The sequence below is a fragment of the Tamandua tetradactyla genome, chromosome 26 (assembly GCF_023851605.1).
Source record: "Tamandua tetradactyla isolate mTamTet1 chromosome 26, mTamTet1.pri, whole genome shotgun sequence".
In the NCBI taxonomy this organism is placed as follows: Eukaryota; Metazoa; Chordata; class Mammalia; order Pilosa; family Myrmecophagidae; genus Tamandua; species Tamandua tetradactyla.
This window is the reverse complement of record NC_135352.1, coordinates 31252183-31269548: the sequence shown is the minus strand read 5'-3', so window position 1 is coordinate 31269548 and position 17366 is coordinate 31252183. Positions and strand designations below refer to the sequence as shown.

Below are 17366 nucleotides of genomic sequence, written 5' to 3'. Positions count from 1 at the left end.
TGCTTAATTTACTTTGGTCTGATTATTTTTTTTTCACTGTCCCAATTGGCCTCTCCAAAGGAGGACAGTCAGACAGTAGTAACTGCTTTGGAAAGAAAAGATAAGCCGAAAGCTTTGGAATGCATTTTTCTAACACTCCTTGCCCAAGTGTTACATGACTGTATCAAATTTCTTTAGACTTTGATAATGAGAAACAGACAATTCCATAGAAAATACAACCAAGAGATTTGCAGTAATAGAGGATTTCAGAAATACACACGGTTCTAAATGGCACTGAGATTATGTGCTTTTGAGTTCTGAATCTTTTATTTTTTTTTCATGTTTGAGTAGGCACTACGGTTGATTATCAAGTTGAGGAAGGGCAGAGACCTTGCCTGCTGATTATAAATGTGCATGTGTGTAAGATTTTCACACATAATATAATATTTCAAAGTTATTTTTATGGAGGCTCAGGGGTCCCAGAACTTAAACAAAACTGCTGATCATTGGCTCCAAGAAATACTTAGAAGGAATCATAGTGGGTTTTTCTGTTGTTGTGTTTTTTTTTTTTCTTTTACATCATATGAAGTCATTTGCAGGCTTTTGGGCTACAGATCACATAATGTTTATTTATTCAGCTGGCTTTGGAGATTTGAGCAATATTTGGAGACCCATGAGTCTTTGCCTTGCCTAATAAAAAGTATACTCAAAGGTATCGCTACAGCATTTTTATATACAAATGGTTTTTGCAAGCCGAGGTTGATATCAACAAAAATATAATTTTGAAATTGAAAGAAAGAAACTAAATGAACAAACAATTCCAGAGGAAAAAAATTGTCTGGTATCTTCATTCTTAAGGAATCTTTAGCAAACGTTAGGTCCCCTGTGCCATAATGCTTGAAAATACATTATTGTCTTTTACGTTAACACTGTAAAATGATACTTGCGTTTTTCTACTCTGAGCATCTATGACAAACAAGACCTGGTTCACCCTTTAAGAGTAATCATTTAATAGAAGACATGTAATTCTGTTGGTAATGCTAGTAGAGTTTTGTGTCCTACAGTCAACTCATTCCTTTCTATGAAAGAAGGTGGAATAAATATTTCATAGCTACAGCTTTTGAGGAACATTCCACCTTTCAATCTTGAGGCAGTCTTTGGACATCTATGCCAATCAGAAGTCTTTAACAAATGTAAAATGCATCTTGTCTATTTGTCTTTGAAAAATAGAAGGATCTCAAGATGGGCCTGAAATATTCATTATGTGGACAGTATTCTAAGCAGGGTTGGAACTTGCTCAATGTTTCAGACACTGCTTATTTATTCAAGTTTTTCTTTCTTCTTTTCTCCCCCATGCCCTTAATATTTCCTAAGTCTATGGCTTGTCAAGATGCTTTTACTGGCTATTTCCAGATAAATAAGTTTATTGACAGTATTTGACATTTCAAACATACTTTGTTAGCATAATAGTTGGTTTAATGGGAGAATATGTTTTGTATTATTCTCTTTTCTTTTACTTCTGTTTCCACAACTCTCTCATTTTGACCTGCCTGCTCCTATTATTCTAAGCAGATCACTTTGTTGTGGGATTATCTTTTGGGTGAGTTTCTCTGTATAGAGCAATTGCACTGTCGTGTAAGAAGACTAATTTGTTGAATTTTGCCAATGTGATTTTTGTTCTTTACTTTGCAACACTGAGAAATGTGATATACTCCTCTGATTCTAGCTCACGTCTTAAATATTCACTTGTCTTTGTTTTGGGTGAAAACTATAACATTTTGTGGTAATGTCTAAGACTTTTTTTTCTTAGAAAGTGCTATTATTTTATAAGGTGTTAGAGACCACACTCCTTTAAAATGGCTACAGCTTTAAGAGAAGTAGGGTGGTATCTTTTCATTACACAGATTCCCTGACATGCTCTCACACACATGTACACACACACACACACATGTACACACATGCACACATGTATAAAAATTAACTCTTCTAAAAAACTGGATGGGGAAGATCTGCTTGTAAAAGACCTTAGGGTCACAGAAGACCACAAACTAATGTCATTTTCTCACATCTACTACATTTTCTTAAGAAATGCAGGAAAACATTATTTATCAGTAAATTGTTTAAAATTTCAGTATATCATTCATTTTATCTCTCTGATGACACACTGAAAATATTTTGTTTCCCTTTTCTATATTTATCAATACCACCATTTTTCTTTTTTCTCATCTATATCTAAACATCTTTTAAACTTCATAAACAGAAATACCTCCTTTCAGAAAGAAAATATATGCAAAGCTTTGTCCCAGACCGAATCATCAAGAGAAGTAAGTCAAAAAAGGGAGCAAAATACATTATTTTGGCTTCTAGTATGCCAGGCATTGATAGCTTTTTACAAATGTTTTCTCAATTTGAATGGAACAAAAAAGTTTTTAAGTGTAATTCTTTAGAATTGTTGCTTGATTATATTAAATTAGAAAGAATACTATGTATCTTTTATTATTTTAACTTTATTATTTTGATGCCTGGACTGCTATGTTCAGTTTGGAAACATAGACTCCATCTTTCCAGAGGAATAAAACATAGGAATCATGAAGTAGAGTTCAGATGGATTTATTTGTTTATAAAATAGTATATCCCATAAGAAGTGAGGGACATCTCAATTTCCACTGAAATGTTATAAAGAGTATACCCTGTAGGTACAAACAAGAGAAATTTTGCTCAGATATCAGGAAGAATGCTCAAGTGAATAATGTTTTTCAGAAATACATCATGAAAATGTTAGAAAATTTCTGGTTTTATGAAAGATTGCACAATTATGTTTAATGACTGATTTATATATATATGTTATATATATATATATATATATATAAAATATGTATTCTTGCCTAGATGCCCATTTTTTAAAGATAAACTTTAACTCTAATTTCATACTTTAAGAAGCAGAACAAAATGAAGTTCAGGAGAAAATTAACAGTTCAGCAAATACATTCATTTCACGAATGCAAAGAGGAACTAGATTTCTTCTATGACAGTGTTTGTTCCTTTGTTTGATTTTTTTGTCTTGTTAGTTGTGCATTCATACTTCTTCAAAGAACTGTAAGCAATGCATTTTTAACAAAATCACAATGACTCTGTTACTTTCATGAAGATTTATTAATACTGACTACTAGATAAAAATGTCAAAGAAACAATAAATATCATGCATAAAAAGCATCAAGAAATGCTACATTGGTTTGAGGACAAATAGGAAATGTAATTTACATTCTAAGTAGAAAATGAATTTCTAGGAATGTTAGGCAAAAACAGATTATAGGCAAAAAATATAAAAAAAAACTAATGGTTCTCATGATTCCCAAATAAGAAGGTAAAATTGAAACAAATTCGGGTTCTCTGTGACAAACAAACAAGACTGACTCTGCGCAAACCTGTCAAGTGGCTTGCCTGGTCTCGACACACTTTCCTCAGGTCCCTAACCATCCGAAGTCTTTCTCCCAGATCCAGGAATCCAAGATTTCCTGGCCACAACCAAGAATTTTTATTTTGGGGACCCCATACTGGAAACATTTTCTGTCCTGACAAATGTACCTTTACAGCAGTGATTTACTGATAATCTTGCCTGATTTATTTCTGCTTTTCAGTGGGAAAAAACCCTATGATAAAAAGTAATTTGAAAGGAACAAAATAACAATCCAAATATTACCAACACAGCAAAAACAAATGATGAACAAATGTATATTTTAATCGCAATGCTGCACAGACATTAATTCATATGTTTGGCTGCAAACAAGACCAATTCAAAACCATGCTAATGACTACATGTCCTTATCCAAATTGTAGAAATCTTGTCTTCATGATAATGCATCATGAATCGCAAAAGCTTTGCAGGACTCAGAAGCGTTGGGGGACTGTTAGATATCTTAAGAGAATGCTGCCTTTGGGCGGGCCACGGTGGCTCAGCAGGCAAGAATGCTTGCCTGCCATGCCAGAGGACCCGGGTTCGATTCCTGGTGCCTGTCCATGAAAAAAAAAAAAAAAAAGAGAGAGAGAGAGAGAGAGAGAGAATGCTGCTTTAGAGTCCTAAGGTAATTCTGGTAAGGTGCTGATATTAACGTATGAGTAGTACCTTCCAGCAACTCAGCAAATACTAGTGAGTATCTATTAGCCTCTATGAAATTGCACATTATTCAATCAGAAGAGCCAAAGATGAATTTTCTGTGCCTCCAACTGAATGTTGAAGTTCCATGCTTTGAGCTTTAGGGCCAAAGACTGTTCCCAGATAGACTACAGTTTCACCCTCATTCTCTTGAGTGCTAAAGATGATAAAATTAATTTAAAACAAACAAAAAAAAATAGAGCTTAAAAAAATCCAGCTACCAAAAAAAAAAAAAAGAGAAAGTAGAGAAAGTCAGAGAGTTTTATGTTTTATCTTTAATCTTAGAGATCTCTCTATCCTCCAAATACTATTTTATACTCAGGCCCTTATTAGGCTGCAAACTGGAAAACCAGAGCAGGGAACAATTAGAGGTAGCAGCAGGGTAGACAGTGGTTAAACCAGTCAAGATATTTTATCAGAACCAACTAAAAAGTAGGAGAGGTCAGGTAGAATGAGGATATATCACAGATGATTCAAAGAAGTGGGTAAAGAGTCCTTAGAGATTTGGAAATTGAGATCATAGAGCCCTAACAGTCCAGCTGGGGAATTTCTAAGCTCAGACTTGAACTGGATCTTCCTGGGGGTTAAAACTTTCTTACCTGTTTAAGGCAGTGTTTATCAGAAGGCATGTTTCTTTACCCAAGATTTTGAATTATCAAGGCCAAATTTTAGGCCACGTCTTCCATTATTGCTCTCCACGTGCTCTACAACGAGGCAGTTCTAAAACTCAGATCAGAGGTCTGATGACACCTACTTGGCTGAACAGATCAAGCTATCTGTATGACGTAATTCAAGGTGTGTTCTAAGCAGAGAAATAAGAAATAATTGTTTCGTCCTGTCATAATTTGTAATTGCATTATTCACCTACCACTTGGGTTGATTTACAAGCATCTTTTATATTAATGTGGAACATATAGATAAGAAAATATTTAATAAACTTCACTTAAGCAGCAAGGTAGGCTATACTGGCTGTTGACTATAAATATGTTGTTTAGATACCAGCTTAGAGCATGGGGTTTGGGTCTTTCCAGCTGATCTTATGTTATAAAGAGATCTTTGAAACAAAGTCTTGTCCTAAGCATTTTAGATTTTATTTTCCAGGGAAGCTATGAACAAATGTGGTTATTTGGGTACTTTTTCTTCTTTTATTTCTTTTCCTTTTATTTTTTCTTGTTATGGATTTTTGTTTTGTTTTTGGCATGGTCAGGCACTGGGAATCAAACCTGGGTCTCTGGCATGGCGGGTGAAAACTCTGCCTGCTGAGCCACCATGGCTCGCCCTCTTGTTATAGTTTTTGTCTTGGGCGTTGGTTGATGGCCCTGTAGGAAATAGAGGGCTTGAATACATAAAATGCATTTAGGGAGATTTTCTGCTAAGAAAGTCTAGTTGATCCTGAATCCTTTTTATTTCTGATTATAGACACATTGACAGAACCATCATCCTCATGCCTAAAAGAAGATGGTAAAATGAGGGGTTGAAGCCTTGCTAAAGCTGTTTCCTCATTGATAAACTTGGCAGTGACCTTAATCAGTGACTCTCGAAGCTTTTTAGCACCGACAGAAAAAAATAGTTTTTTCTCTCTCTACTTTCACCATAGACATGTTTTTCCTCTAATCTTCAGATATGTTACACGTCCCTAGGTTTGTAGAGCTTTAAGTTGCTGCACCCTTCCTTCCTTCTTGTATCATGATTCTTATCAGAATCCTCCCAATATATATTTAAGGTGACTTAATTGGAAAACCTCAGGGCATAGACAAACAAACATCTATAAACCTAGAAATTGGTCAGTTTAAGGTCATTTTAAATTATCAGGCTTGCTACTACTTGTATTAGTTAGATTTCTCAGGGAAACAGAGCCAATAGGAGATATCTATAGATATGAGATTTATAAAGTTTTTCATGCAACTGTGGGAAAGGAGGAGTCCAAAATCTGTAGGGAAGGCTATGAGCTGGCAGCTTCAATGAAGACCCTCAGTGGACTCCCCAGGAGAGGCTGGCTGGCTGAAGTGGAGAAAGAGAAATTCTCTCTTCTGAACTTTCCTTAAAAGCCTTCGGTTGATTAGATCAAGTGTCACTCATTGCAAAAGACACTCCCCTTAGCCACCTGCAGATGCAACCAGCTGTGGATGCAACCAACATGCTTCAGGATTTAAGTCCACAGAATGTCCTCACAGCAGTAGGACAGTGCTTGCTTGACCAGTCAACGGGTCACCATCACCTGGCCAAGTTGACTCATGAACCTAACCATCACAGTACTAGTCATAAATCTAAACAGAAAGATGAACTACTTTAAGTTATATACTACATCCCTTTTCTTTTCATCTCTAGATCTTAGTTATTTTCTAAATATTTGCAAGGGGCATCAAATTACTGTTAGCTAAAAACAGTCTCTGCAAGAGTAAAGTTAACAGGAAATAATTATCTTAATCCATTTGGAAACCTGTTGATTGCATGACTAAACTCAATAGCACCCTTAAGTAATTATTCTCCAAAAATTAATATGCTATTATTTCAAGAAATCTAGGTTGTTAATTATAAGCAATAGCTAAATCATCCAAGTTACAATCAATCTATAATTTTCCAACATCCTCATGGTTAACTGTATTTCGGCCTAATTAATAATTAAGGTGGACTGAACAATGAAAGCAATTGCTCTACCATTCCATTGGTTAGCCTATGGAGACATTGATAGGTTGTTTCATTGGCATATACTTGCATTTAATAAAACATTATAATTTTAAAAGAATCAGGAGTCACAGGTATTTTTAAGTGTAAAAATATTTTCTTTGTTAGAGAAGTTTTGAGTTTACAGAACAATCATGGATAAACCCCTGTTATCCCCATGTACCACCGTGTTATTAACACCTTGAATTGTTGTGGAATATTTGTTACAATTGATGACAGTGCATTTTTTTTTTTTTTTTTTTTTTTTTTTTTAAAGGAAAGACAGAGAGAAGGAAGGAAGGATAGAAGGAAGGAAGGAAGGAAGAAAGGGAAACATTTTTAAACATTTTCTTGTTTTATTGTATTCTGTTTCTCCGTTTTTGTTACATGGGCTGGGGCCGGGAATCGAACCGAGGTCCTCCGGCATAGCAGGCAAGCACTTTGCCCGCTGAGCCACCGCGGCCCGCCCGACAGTGCATTTTTATAGTTGTCTTATTAACTATAGTCCATGGTTTAACTTAGGGTTCACTGTTTGTGTAGTGTAGTTCCTGGATCTTTAAAATTTTAATTCTATTAGCATATATATAATCTAACATCACCACGGAAAAGTGCATTAATTATGTTCATGACGTGCTCTCATCACCACCATTGATTACCTCAAACATTTCCATGATTCCAAATAGGAACCCTGTATATTTTTAAGCCTTCACTTCCCATTCTCTACCCTCACCCCATCCCCTGGTAACCTATATTCTAGCTTCTGGCTCTACAGATTTTCTTATTCTAATTATTTCAAATCAGGAACGTCATAAAGTGTATGTCCTTTTGTATCTATCTGGCTTATTTCACTCAACGTGAAGTCTTCAGGGTTCATCCATGTTGGTATGTATCAGGACATTATTATTTGGGGCTGAATAATATTGCATTGTAAGTATGTATCACATTTATCACATTGTTTATCTGATCCTCATTTTGCTTCCACCTTTTGGCATTTGTGAATAATGCCACTATGAACATGGATATGTAAGTATCTTTGGTACCCTAATTCTTTTGGGTATAGTCCTCGCAGTAAGATTGGTGGCTCATCTAGTAGTTCTATATGTCACTTTCTAAGGAACTTCCAAACTGTCTTCCATAGTAGCGGCACCATTTTAAATTCCCACAGCAATGAATGAGTGTCCTTGTTTCTCTGCATCCTCTCCGACACTTGTGATTTTCTGTTTTTTTAAATAGCAGCCATTCTAATGGGTATGAAATGATATCTCATTGTAGCTTTTTTTTGCATTTTCCCTCATTATTAATGATGCTGAGCATCTTTTCATATGCTTTATGGACTTTTGGATCTTTTGGAGAGATGTATATTCAAGACTTTTGCCATTTTTACATTGGGTGGTTTGTCTTTTTGTTGTTAAGTTGAAAGATTTCTATATATATATATATTCTGGATATTAAACCTTTATCAGATAAGCAATTTCCAAATATTTTCTCCGATTGTGTAGTTATTTGACTTTTATCATAAAGTCCTGTGAGGCTCAACAGTTTTTAATTTTGATGAAGTCCCATTTATATATTTTTTTCTCTTGTTGCTTCTGATTTGGGTCTAAAGGCTAAGAAACCACTGCCTAACACGAAGTCCTGAAGATGCATTCCTCCATTTTATTCTAGGCATTTGATAGTTCTGAATCTTATATTTAGGTCTTTGATTCATTTTGAGTTTGTTTTTATATAAAGGTAGGGGTTCCCCTTTTTGTTTTGTTTTTGCTTGTTTGTTTTTGCCAATGGAGATGCAATTTTCTCAGCACCACTTGTTGAAGAGACTATTCTTTCCAAAATGAGTGGTCTTTGCTCCCTTGTCAAAGATCATTTGGCCATAAATGCAAGGATTGATTTCTGAGCTCTCAATTCAATTCCTTTGGTCTCTATGTCTGTCCTTATGCCACTACCATGTTGTTTTGATTATTGTGGCTTTGTAATAAGTTTTAAGATCAGGAAGTTCAAGTCCTCCAACTTCTTTTTCATATAGATTTAGCTATTTGGGACCCCCAACCCTTCCATATAAATTTGCTCATTAGCTTTTCCATTTCTGCAAAGAAGGTTGTTGGAAATTTGATTGGGATTATATTGAATTTCTAAATTGCCTTGGATAGGATTGACATCATAATGAAATTTAGTCTTCTAATCCATGAATAGGGAACATTCTTCCATTCCTTTAGGTCTGCTTTGAGGTTTTTAGAAATTTGTCATTTTCTGTGTACAAATCCTCTACATTCTTGGCTAGATTTATTCCTAGCTGTTAGACTCTTTTGGTTGCTATTGTGAATGAAATTTTTTCCCTTGATTTCTTCTTCCAATTATTTATTGCTTGTATTTATAAACACTGCTGATTTTTCTGTGTTGATCTTGCATCCCACCACTTTGCCAGTTCTAGGAGATTTGTTGGGTATCTTTTTCCTAGGAGTTTCTGTATATAGGATCATGTCATCTGCAAATAGGGTAAGTTTTATTTCTTCCTTTCCAATTTGGATGCATTTTATTTATTTCCCTTGCTTAATTGCTCTGGCAAGAAATTGCATTGCAGTGCAAAAATAACAGGGGTGCCAGTGGGTATGCTTGTCTTGTTTCTGATCTTAGGGTGATAGTTACAGTCTTTCACCATTAGGGAGGATATTAACTGTGGGCTTTTTGTATATGTCTTTTATCCTGTCAAAGGAGTTTCTTTCTATTCCGAGTTTCTAAGTGTTCTTAGCAATAAGGGGTGCTGGATTTTTTCAAATGTCTTTTCTGCATAATTGAGATTATTGTGGGTTTTTTTTTCCTTCATCATGTTAATGTGATATGTTCCATTAATTCATTCTCTTATGTTGAACTAACCTTGCATAACTGTGATGAATCTCACTCGATGACAGTGTATAATTCTTTTAATATGCTGTTGAACTCAGTTTGCTGGTATTTTGTTAAGGAATTTTGCATTCATATTCATAAGAGATATCAGCCTGTAGTTTTCTTGTGGTGTCTTTATCTGGCTTTGTTATGAGGGTGACATTGACCTTGTAGAATGAAGTAAGGTGTATTTCCTCTTCTTCAATTTTTTGGAAGAATTTGAACAGAATTGGAGTTTAATCTTGGAATATGTGGTAGAATTCCCCTGTGAAGCCATCTGGTCCAGGGCTTTTTTTTTGCTCGGAGATTTTTGATTACCGATTCAATCTTTTTACTAGAAATTAGTTTATTGAGATCTGTTTCTTGAGTCAATGTAGGTAGTTTCTGTGTTCCTAAGAATTTATCCATTTCATCTCAGTTATCAATTTATTGATGAACAGTTGTTCATTAAATCCTCTTGTGGTCTTTTTTTATTTCAGCAGGGTTGATAGTAATCCTCGTTTTCACTTCTTATTTTCATCATTTATATCCTCTCTCTTTTTTCTGTGTCAGTCTAGCTAAAGGTTTGTCAATTTTATTGACCTTTCCAAAGACCTAATTTTTGGTTTTGATGGTTCTTTCTATTGCTTTTGTTTGTTTGTTTTCTGTTTCATTTGACTCTACTCTTTATTTCCTTCCTTCTTTTTGCTTTGGATTTTATTTATTTTATTATTATTATTATTACTTTTTTTTTTTTTTTTACATAGGCAGGCTCCAGGAATCAAACCGGTGTCTCTGGCATGGCAGATGAGAATCCTGCCACTGAGCCACCATTGCCCTGCCCTCTTGCTTTGGATTTTATTTGCTCTTCTTTATCTAGTTCTTCAAGTTTTGAGGTCAGTTCTCAGATTTGAAGTCTTTCTTCTGTTTTAGTGTATATATTTAGAACTATAACTTTCCCTCCCAGCACTGCCTTCACTGCATACCATGAAGTATGTTGCATTTCCATTCACCTTAAGATACTTCCTAATTTTGCCTGTGATTTCCTCTTTAACCCATTATTTATTTGAGAGTATTTTGCTCAGTCTCCATGTATTTGTGGGTTTTCCATTTCTCCCTCTGTTGTTACTGATTTCTAACTTCATTTTGTTGTGGTAGGAGAATATGCATTGAATGATTTCAATGTTTTTGAATTTATTGAGACTTGTTTAGTGACCCAGCTTATGGTGTATTTTGGGGAGTGATCCATGTGCTTTTAAGAAGAATATGTATTCTGTCTTTATGAGGTAAAATCTTTTATATATATATCCGTTAGCTCTGTTTGGTTTAGATTGTATTTCCTTATTGATCTTCTGCCTATAAGACTATTTTAAAATATTTTATTCTAACATGAAATATAGACAGTCCTGAATACTGCATATGTTCAGTGTCCATCTGATAGTGATGGTTTTCAGAAAAGAAATATAAAATGCCATGATTATTTAGTAAGCAGTTAACATACTCTAAAATTATGTGGTTTTAGGCAGTAAAGAAAAGACACTTAACAGTATATTGAGGTTAAATGATTACAATAAAAGCTAGTGTGTCTAAGTATCTAGATATCTCTTAATTGATAATGTTTTATTACTCTGTTTAAGCCAGTAAAAATAACATGCTGAAAATTTTTAAAGCAATCAGCCTTAATAAAGTAACACCATATGTGGAATATCGATATAACACAATTCTAATACAACTCTCAAAACATTAGAACATGTGTGTGTGTGTGTGTGTATATATATATATATAATTATATAGATATTATTTCCCAGAAGTTATAGCAACTACAAATAGTAGATGCTCCTCCAGTCACAGTAGAAGCTCCCTCGAACATGACTGGTCAGTATGTCTGACTACACCTGCCACTAAGTGTTAATCCTAGGAGATAACAACAGGATCTTTATGAAAAACAAAATAACAGAGGTAACCCCAAGTGCTACTCAAAGGCACTCAACAAGCCAGGTGCAGAGATACAGACAAGAATTCTTCTCCCTAGAGAGGCAGCGTGATTTAGTGGAGAAAGCACGTTCCTCACAGCCAGCCAAATGGGGTTTGAGTCGGGAAAAGTATTCTCTACCTCATAGGCTTGTTGTGAGGATTAAGTTCATCACATGTCAAACACCCGTTGGTGCCTGACACCAAACATGTGCTGTGTTCACAAGTTTATTTCCTGCTTTGTTAATGAGAGCTCTCTGGGTGCGTTAAGTAACAGAAGATCACTTTTAGGGGAAAACAGGCGATCTGCAGCTAGAATATTAATTGTATTGTAAAAGTGTCTTTGCAGTTGGTCATGTAGATGTTCATTCAACCAGCTATCATGGCCGTTACAGAAGCATTGTCTAACACAGTGCCTGGAATGTGGTATAGTGTGCAACCCATACTTACTGAATGAATGAATAACATAGAAACAATGTTAGATGAGCTGACCACTTTCCTGGGCCAGATTACCAAAGCTTATGGAGCCAATGCAATAACTAGGAAAGAGTATTTTACCAGTACCACTGTATAACCAGGCCCATGCATTTCCATGTGGAAGCTCCTTGATGTCGCTTCCATTTAGACTTCTGAGCCCACAACTCCTCCCAAATGAAGTTAAATCAGAGATTTCTTCTTCCAACCATTTCCAATCATTAAGTAAGAGGGAAACAAATCCTCCAGCTCCAGCTTACTTGAACTGATGCTTAAAACCCAAGGGACTGATTCCAGAAAGCTAACAGTCACTTAGAATAAGGACCATTCTACTATAACTGCAGCCTCTGGCATTACAAATGATTTCTGAATCCCTAAATCTAGCTTTGAGAATTGGCTCATCCCCACCCCACCTTCTGCCATGACATAGTGTACCACCCACTTCACCACACCAGGCTCTCAGGGGATGTCTGATAACCAGAGATAGCAATCACTCAGAGTGTGAAATGTAAGTAAGGGATCTGTGTGTTTCATGGCAATCCAGAATTTCCAAATTTTTCATATACTTAGAAGCTATAACAAACGTAACAGAAAAATCCACTTCCCACTGGCTCCAGCTCAGGATGCTCCAGCATGCTCTAGGATATGACCAAACTATGGGACTTGAATCCCATTTTGGGACTGCAGCCAAGATAATTACTGAGCAGTAGTTCCAGATTTGGCCAGGAGGACAAGCTCTAATATGAGCTGGCTTTATGAAAGATGATCTTTCACAACATCCTTAAATTTTCTGATTTTCAGTTACTTCATCTGAAAATTGGAATAAAAGTAATATTTATTTTATAAGGCTGTTCTGTCAATGCCTCTAAGGCAGGTAGTACAGTGTTGACATGTTAGTTCTCATAAATGCTAGCATTATTCTTAAGTTATGATCATCATTGTTAAAATACCAAAGACACTGATGTACCAGGACATCTATTCTGGCTGTAGATTTGGCCCTGGTACAATACCTATCTGTGTGAGTTTTCTAGCTACACGACCACATCCAAATCATTAACTGATCCTGAATCTCTGAGGCTGAATAGGTTCAGAGACCCACCCCATGGGCCTCACTTTAAAATTCGAGCAATAGGGCTGATGACACCATACCCCATCCCTCTTGACTTGTCCTTGTTGACTTGACAGTTCAACGTGGCAAGTTCCATCACCTCATGACCATCTCCAGAGCATCCGTACCCAGACATCCCCACTTTACTGGAGAGGTGTGACCTTCCTAGAAGAGAAAGAGAAAAGACAAACACATGTTGAATCACCTGCCAGTTCCCTTGATACTGTACAGAAATCTAAGCAAGTCATCTCATGGAAATAACTACCACTGCCAGAGCAGATTGTGCCCTCATCCAGGGTGATTTTCCAAATTTTTAACAACAGGTACGGCACAGGCACAGATATTGACTGTACAACTTGGCAGCCCAGTTTGAATGCAAGGTATGAATGCCAGGCTAGCCCCATCACCCCACCGTTTTCTTCATCAACTAAACCTCTAATCAAGTCAAAGAACGAACGAAAGAAAGAAGCACTTTTCAGTATCAACCCTGATTGAATTTCAAATAATTCGGCCCTTGTGCACCACTTCCCCCATAAAACTCTCCTCATTTGTCTTTCATATGCCAGACCCTTCTGAGACTCCTTACTCACTGATTGCTTCCCCTCTTGCTCTTTCCAAATGGAAGTGAGTCTACCTGGGTCCCTACCTCTTTATTTTCTATGCTCTTGTCTTTGGCAATCACATCTAACTTCATGGCACTAAGACTAACTTCTCTGAGATGCACAGTTTTATATGTCTGACCCCTGGATGAGATTGATTCCTGTATAGCACCTTCCCAAATAACCCCCTGCTCCTCACCTCCCGTTGCTACAGTTACTTGTATCAGTTTGTCCTGGTGAATTGGAAGGTCCACGAAGGCCACACTGACCTTTCTTAATTCACAGCCAAGTCCCCTGGTCTAGCAGATTGCCTGGAATATTGCACCTGACTCAATCTCTAGCCCCCCAGGTCTCACCTGAGGTCCAATTAATCTGAAAAGATGCTCTAATCAAGTTGAAATGCATTCAGTTCTTCCGTTATCTCCCTTATGTTCAAGCTTTATGTGCTGGGTTTTGTGCCCCATATTTCTGGGCTGTCCCCTGCAGCCAGCCCTCCCTCTTCCGTCTCCTGCCAAGTCATGCACTCATCCTTCAGTCTCCGCTTAAGGCGCACCTCCTCCTCAGAGCTTTACTCGGTCTCCCTGTTGGAAGTTGCCTCTTCTACCTCCCTGCTCTCATCAGAATCTCGTACTCATCGGTTTGGGGCATTTACACTATTTCTCTATTTACCTAATTACCTTGAGGGAAAAGCAGTGCATTGCACACCTACAGATTTCTAACCCCCCTGCTACACACACAGATACTCAGCAGTTGCATATTAAATGAATGATGAACTGAGCAATTCTCATTTTACAGTTATGTGGCTAGACAACATAGTAAAATATGTAATTTTCCAGTAAAATAAATGCCTTATACTATAGCCTTCTTTCTCTTTGTACTGTTTCTCCAGACTGGAACCACAGGCAATACCATTGCTTGGCAACTCTGAGTAACAAACTCCCACAGAGTCGAGGAAGAATCTACGACTTGGGTAAGTAGAAAGTGCAATTTTAAGCCTTTTGGTAATCACAGAGCTAATGTTGATGCCTTCAGTTTGTTTAAAACCTCGGTTAGCAAAATTTAAAAATATGGTGTATTTGCCTTGAGATTAGACGAAATTGTTGAGGAAAAGTTTTCAGAAAAATTGCTGTTTCTTATAGACATTAACATAAAGCCTTTCATTTTGACACCGTGCCGAGATGGTTCCATGCTTTTCTATATATTTCTGGAAGGAATCTATATTTTTGTGTAAATTCTGCTGGAGTATAACATACACTTGCAAATGTGTGCAAGCTCCATGCTCACGGCTCAGTGAGTTTTCTCAAAGTGGGCACAGCCATACAACCAGAAAGTGGCTGAGAAATATTACCCTTAGCACTATAGCCCCAGCCCCTACACCCCTTCCACGCACGCCCCCTCCCCAACACCCACATTTCCACCCCATCAAAATTAACCGCAATCATAACTTCTAACACCAGAATTTAGTTCTGCCCATTTTACAACTTCATATAAACGGAGGGACTACCTTTACTAAATGACTTACAAATAAAAATGTGAAAAACTTAGCAGGAAGGCCAAGTGATTTTCTATTTCTGTAACAGCTGGTTCACCAGGTGATTTGACAGCTAATTGGAGTGTTACTGCTGGTCTTCTTAAACCCAGCAAACATCACCTGTTGTAATTGAGGGTCACTGCTGATGAAGCGCTCTGCTCGGTCTGTCCCCCTCATAGCCGTGCTTAATAAAGTAGAGCCTGTCCAAGATGAGGAAAGGGATTCATCATGTCAAATGTTTACAGCAACTGTCTTTTATAATTAGAGCAAAAGACTTTCTTTTAGCGTTGACTGATTAAATGGGTAATTAACATAGGAGGAGGATTTTGCATGGTTCCTCAAAGGAAGCAAGAAAATTGCATCAGGTATGCTTAGATCAGCTAAAGGCTGGCTAACACATTCATGAAAGGTTTTATTGTATTTGGCCTAATAAATGAGAAACAGGATCACATTTATTTATTTCAAGAGTCATAACTGCTTTTCCAGTCATCTTGCTTAGGGAAGGCTTTACTAAGAGACTCGCGATCTCTGCTAGTTTTTAGGCATCTTCCCAAGAAATAACAATTAAGCCATTAAAGCGGAACACTTGAAATGCTCCATTTAGTGCTTCAGATAGTAGCTTATTGATTGGGACCCTGGAGAGAAAATGTTAGGGTTTTTACCTATCCGAAATTGGAAAAAGTTGTTGCTGCCCGATTTTTTTAATACCATTATTAAATGTCCTGGCTTCTCCTCCTACTTGATTAATTTCCATTTTAGGACATCCGGTGCCTGATTTTAAGGTTATATCATTCAAATCATCTCTGTACACCTTGGTGTCCTTAATGAGTTGCAAATCACAGTGTGATATTTTATCTAATCTTGTCCATTATATGTTAATCGAATGTTACCCAGAGGAACTTCTTGACTTTGCTCCTAAATTTTCAGATGCACTCAATTTAGAAAGGGCGCCTGTCCTCTCTGTACGCTCCTGTCACCTCAACATGTTCTTGAATGTTTCTAATCCAGCTTTAATGAATGTGAACTTTGCATGCAATAAAAGCAATTTAAATTGACGATTCCTAACCAAGTTTATTTCAAACTATTCAAGGGTTTCTGTTTATCTTAATAGACAGTATGCTACCAAGCATGTAGGGAGTTAGAAGGATAAAAATGGATTAAAAGATACAATTTGACAATATCCCAATTTAAAAAAAAAATGGGGATCACAAAAATAGATACTTGGGATATATTTCAGGCAGCTATTAATAAGCAGAAGTGTGAAATGCAAGGAGTTCTTAGCATAATGAAGACAGGGTAGGGCCAGCTGCTTTGTACACTGGATGTACCTTAGTGAGATCAACACACATTTAAAAATGCTTAATTCTATTTGATAATATAAAATGTGATCAAAGCACTTACTTTTTATCATAATTTTTTTAATAATAGTACTTTCGCTAGGTAAAATTGACAGTAAAATGGACAGATCCTAAGTATAAAATTGGATAACTTTTAGTAAGCTTATATGCCTATATTACCAACACTTTTATGAAAACATAGACTATTTCCATCACCCCAAACAGTTGACTCATGCCCTTTACCAGTCAATTTCTAGTCAGCCCCTCTAAACCAGACAACCAGCTGTCTGATTTCTGCAATGGAGATTAGTTTTGCCTGCTCTTGAATGTCATTTCAATATATTCATACAATGCATAGGATTCTTGCTTTCGGCTTCTTTCATTCAATGTAATGTTTTTGAGTTTCATCCCAGTTGTTAAGTCTAGCAATAGTTCGTATTTATTTTTGTTTGTTTGTTTTTACTGTTGAGTGATACTCCATTGAGTTAACATACTACAATGTATTATCCTCCCATTGATGGACATTTGGGTTGTATCCAAGTTTTAGATATCATGAAAAAAAATGCTTAAAAAAAGCATTTTAAGCAGTTTTGTTAAGACTTTTTGTGGATACATGTATTCATTTATCTTGTAATAATAGGTAGGAGTGGAAATTCTGCATACATAGGGCATTTCATACTTAGGATTGATG

At 36.5% G+C, this 17366-nt stretch overlaps 1 protein-coding gene across 7 annotated transcripts in view; it reads left to right on the top strand.

The window, feature by feature from the left end:
• Nucleotides 1–17366, top strand: part of TENM3 (teneurin transmembrane protein 3) — a 1405686-nt gene that overhangs the window by 449684 nt on the left and 938636 nt on the right. For 5 of the 7 annotated variants that reach the window (XM_077144566.1, XM_077144570.1, XM_077144569.1 and 2 more), the window contains one exon: nucleotides 14697–14777. The gene's annotated coding sequence lies outside the window, so the exon portion shown is untranslated. Of the gene's footprint in view, nucleotides 1–13285; nucleotides 13532–14696; nucleotides 14778–17366 lie in introns of all 7 variants that reach the window. The other 2 variants (XM_077144565.1, XM_077144564.1) reach the window with 1 other exon arrangement.